This window comes from Lygodium microphyllum, chromosome 14 (genome assembly GCF_053477565.2).
Source record: "Lygodium microphyllum isolate KBCC chromosome 14, Lygodium_microphyllum_v1.1.10, whole genome shotgun sequence".
Taxonomy (NCBI): domain Eukaryota; kingdom Viridiplantae; phylum Streptophyta; class Polypodiopsida; order Schizaeales; family Lygodiaceae; genus Lygodium; species Lygodium microphyllum.
The window spans coordinates 33,287,424-33,292,871 of NC_141148.1; positions in this window are offsets into that span (position 1 = coordinate 33,287,424).

Genomic DNA, 5,448 nt, shown 5'->3' on the forward strand with positions numbered 1-5,448 from the left:
TTAGTTACCAGATTTAATACTATTTTAAGGGGATGGAGGTGAGATTTTACCTTATGGGTAGGGGAATCAAGTTACACTCTCCCTTGTCTCTCACTCTCTTTGAACCAAGTGCGGTGTTAACCTCACTCCTGCCTTTGATTGATTACAAAGTGGTCTTTCTTAGGTGGGCGTTAGATTGCTGTTAGGGGTGACTTGTCCACACTTCCCTTGTGAAGTAGAACTGAGATTCCCATGTTCAACTAAGTCCAAGGTTTCCCATGGGGAGACGAGATGGTGATGTGCATGGATATGAATTTCAGTCGACTACTAGAGGACTTCTCCGGGTCTATTGGAGAAGGTAGCTCACACTTCGTATTAGAGCCTAGGTTTCAAAAGAGCTTTTAGTGTAAGGTTAAGTAGTCAACGTATAAAATGAATTAAAAAATTAACCACACTTGTTTGAAGAAAATTGTTGTTGGTTATCTTGCACTAACACTAGCATACACATTGTGCTCATCAGGAACTTAGTGATGATGAAGCTACACATTTGTAGGATATTTTTCCCATCATGTATCAAGTAGCCTTAGGGTCAAATAATTTCTCATACCGCGAGGCTATGTTTGAGATAATGGAGATGGTCTTTATTCCTCCAATTGTATTGCAACCTCATCCTAACTCATGGTACATGGGAGATTTATGGCCAAGGAATGGGTCACATATGGAGATATATTGTGAGCATAACATTCTTCTTCTTTATGAACTATGGAGGGTTCAATGGGTTGAACAACTAAGGATAGTTAAGATATACCTTTTGTTCAGTGCTTTTGTTGAATGGTTACTAGACATTGGGGATGAGCCTGCATCTAAAATCTTGTGGGTATATTGAAAAGTGTTACGAATAGTACAACTCGAGAGATTGTTGTAGTACCAAGAAGGCCTTATTTTGGTATAGGATGTTTTGGTTATCCCGAGGAACCACCATATTATGTAATTTTCCATGTACATGAGAATACCCCAAGATATGAGAATATAGACCTTGATCCTTTTCATGAGGAAAGGATCCATGTGATGATGTATCGGTAGATCATAGTATGATCAAATACATCTTTGTAAGTACTTTTCATAAATATAAAAGTCTCATTATTGTTTTTGAAGAGTGTGAGTTATGAGCTTATGATGATAATTGAGTTGCTTTGACAAGTTAATGATGAAGTACACTTTATGCGATTTATTTTTGAGATCATGTACTCCACTGCTTTTGTGCCAGTCAAACATGTTGGAATTAAGAGAAAGCGTAACGGCTATCTTAGAGAAGACTCATCTATGGAATTGTTTAAGCTTATGAAGGGGCTAAAATTGGAGCCTAAATTTGGGGAAGAAATGACCCTTACCTGTACTTAGACTCAACTCTATACGAAGATGTGAAAGTCCATCTCAAGTTATTGAAATGGCTTGAAGAACTAAAAATAATCGATGTTCTTATACTATGACAATTAATGGGGAGCCAATGACCCTACATTGTTGGGTGTATGATTAATATACAAAGGTTATCTCTCCCGATAGAATAACCCTTATATCAAGAGTGCAAAGTAAAAAAAAATTATGAGCTTCTAGAGTATCCCAATCTCCTAAAATCTTATTGATTCCTAGAGACGAAGGCCAAACCACCTCATTTTGTAACTGAGAAGTTACAGAAATAATCAGAATTGCCAACTAGTGCAAATTGATGAAACATATAAGGAACTCTAAGAGAAGAATTTCTTCTCAAGCAGACACCAACACCTAGGTTTAGCAGTGAAGGACCCAAGGTGGAGCAAGATGTAGAAGCATGGATTGAGGCTTTGGATGACTATTTCCTAGCCAGTGAAACTACTACTGCAAATTAGTCCATGATTGCTCATCTTCGTCTTACTAGCGAAGCTAAGCTTTGGTGGAAATAGTTTTGTCGAGATAAAGGGGCAATAGAAGCTTCCCAAATTTGCGAGGAGATTAAAGAAGCTGTCAAATGACGTTATCTTCCCCCATCTTTTGAATCAATCAAGATGAATGAATTCTACAACTTACGACAATTAAGCCTAACCTTGGAAGGATACTATTCTAAGTTTGTGAGTCTGCACAAATATACACTCCCAATGACAATGTCTCAACAGATTGCAAGGTTCTACCAAGGAATAAGTCCACCTTTGGACACTCACCTTGAATCAATGAGACCAACAACTCTCGAATATGTTCTTATGCGAGCAAAACCTATGGCCAAGGAAATTGCTCAAATTGGCCAAAGAAATCGTTCAATAAAGAACTATGGAAGGGGCTACCCAAACCGTGGTGTTGACATGGCCAATGCAAAAGGGAATGGTAGAGCTAATGTAATCACCCAAGGACCAAATGGGATAAGAATCAGACACTGCTACTAGTGCAGAAGAATTGGACACCTAAGGGCAAATTGTCCTATCCGTCCTCAAAATCCTAGCCCAAACCAGGTAGGTGGAAGAGGCTGAGGGAACATCAACAACAACCTAGTCGTGGACGTGGAAGAATAGTTGGTGCCCGGGTAAATACCATGATTGGACAACCCGAGGAATGCACGCTAGGTGAAGAAATTGAAAGAGGATCCATTCATGCTACCGTGGAAAGGAAAGGAGCAGACCGCCAATGTTTTGTAATTCAATCTCCTGCTACTTACAAGGGTACATCGTTTATAATCTTAATTGATTGCGGTAGCACACATTCCTTTCTTGCACCCAAGATAGTTAAAAGATTGCATCTAGAATCCAGGGGGACAAGGAAAATGACAGCTAGTGGGAAGGAAATCGCCTCAACCAAAACTGCAGGGAAACTTTAATTTGAGTTAGATAGCCATATAACTGAAGCAGAATTTTGAATCCTACCACTAGGATGCTATGATTGCATTCTGGGAATGGGTTGGCTCTCAAGAAGAACAAAGCCTAGATTCTATGTGCTGAAGAGGAAATAATCTTTCGAGACGTGGAAAGAGAAATCGTAAAGGCATATGGGAAAGCTGGAAGAACTAGAGTCCAACTAGCCAAGGCAAGTCAAATAAGGAAGGGATTGAAGAAAGGTCAATCAATCTACATGATCCGATTGAATAAGGTCAAAAAGACTAATGAAGGCATTCTATCTTCCTGGATCAACGGCTTCGAGGATGTCTTTCCAGAAGAATTGACTCAATTGCCTCTAAATCATAAGGTTGATCATGAAATTAAAATGATTCATGGAGCCAAAGCGACTATACAAAATGTCTATTTCTGAAGCTATTGAGCTTAAGGAACAACCGAGGCAACTGATAGAGCAAGGATTTATCCGCCCAAGTAACTCACCTTGGGGAGCGCCTATCCTCTTCTAGAAAAAGAAAGATGGAACGCTTAGACTCTGCATTGACTTCAGATCAGGTTACAGTAAAAAACAAGTATCCCATACCCAGGATAGATGAACTTTTAGATCGCCTACATGGACATGAACCTCTTTCATTTTTTGCATAACCAAAACCAATACATCATTCTTATATTTTTCCTCCTTGAACTACTGCTGCTATAATATTTGCACTACATCAAGCTTGATTGCACCACTAATATGCAAATCCACAAGAAATTTATGAAGACCCTTAGCCTAAGAACATGATGCACTAAAACTGCAAGGCATAGTAGAAGAAGTAAATGGATTTCTCCCCTCATGAAAACTTGTCATAGCCTGCATAGACCCATCCTTCTTAACCATAGTAGAGTTCATCTTGATTTTTGAGAACCAAACCTTTTCCTGTTCATTGGCAAACAATAAAGCCTATAGTTCCCAATCAAGAGTGGAATCAAAATAGTCATAATCATTAGTTATGAGTATACCTATCACACCCAACGAGAAATAAGCCACGATAACTACAATGTATCAAGATAAACATGAGAACCTCAAAGATACAAGCAACATTGTAACCCAACCAATTGTGCTTATCTCAACCCAAACTTGCAGCCAAATTAAAGCCCAAATCAACGATTAGAACTCTAAAAGAAGTAGCAATGGAGAAAGCTCGCTATGAAAATAGAAATATCACAAAGTGTCTTATAAAATTGAATGCTTGGTTGAGACTATTCGCCTCATCTATGTCCATGTTGACATGGAGACATTACCAAAGGAACACAAGATACCTTCCATGGTCACTAATGTGGGAGGAGAAAAAACATCTCGATGAACATTGCTGATCTTATAGACAACCTTATGCGACACATTTTGGATGGAGAAGCTGAAGAATGCTACTTAGCTTTCACATTCCATGAAGTACTCTACCAACTGGTTCCTCATCTTCTGCGGGCAAATCTTCCTTACTTGGTGGTGGCATGCATCAATGTATGGTGGATTCAACACAGGGTTGGAGAGGAAGAGGACGATGGTGATATCAGAGATGGAGGTGATGGCAATGATAAAGAGGGACCATCGGAGGGTGAAGATGATAGGATAAAAGAAGGGGCAACAATGAATATGAAGAAGATGATAATCTTGTTGATGGCACTCAGATCGATGAAGAATACTCTCATGGAGTTTAGGAACATGAAGAGGATGAAGACGAACTTGATGCTAATGATGAAGACAAAGATGATGCAGATGATCAGGCTACCCACAACTGGCAAAAAGGAGGCGCAATCTAACAGGGATGGTGACGATGATGCTGTCCATGATTATGAGCAACATAAGGGACAATCTAGTGAAGATGATGATGAAAAATATGCTGACGATGAAGATGATCAGTGCTGCCCACAATTAGCTGCAGCAGATCAATGTGATTATGTAGCCTACAACCAGCACAATAGAAAGTGCAATTTGATGAAGATGACGATCACGACGAATATGCCAACCCAGGATGCCCACGATCAGCCGCAGACAAAGATGACTGCGCTGCCGATGATCTTCCAAGATGGTAAGCGCCTGCAACAAATGATGATGATCACACACAGTAGATGATGATGAAACTAAAGCAAGAGAAGTTGTTGATCATGCTGCCCACAAACAACAGCAGGAGGTACAAATTTTGCTGGCCATGATTGGGCATATGGCGTTAGATTAAAGTAGGAGGGAAGCAAGCTATCATGAGCAACATGAGAAAATAAAGATGACGATGAAGCCGAGCACGAGGCTGGAGATAGAGAAGACTCTGCTGAAAGCAAATGTTGCTTTTTTCCTCAACCCAAGTGTACGTTAGAACACAAAACACAAACCTACCTACTTGGAAGCATTTCAGAGTTGGCACAAGTGTCCCCTCCTATTTCACAACTCTAAACTATTTAAACGATTTCGCCTCAATATATCTCTGGTCCTCACAATGGAACCAAAATGTTGGGCAACATGCACTCAATGTATTTGGGACATTTAAACACACTTCTATTACTTCAGAAACTTCAACCACTTATTCGGCAAGCGACTTATCCTCATATAACCTCTTGCGCACAAACACAATATTCATTT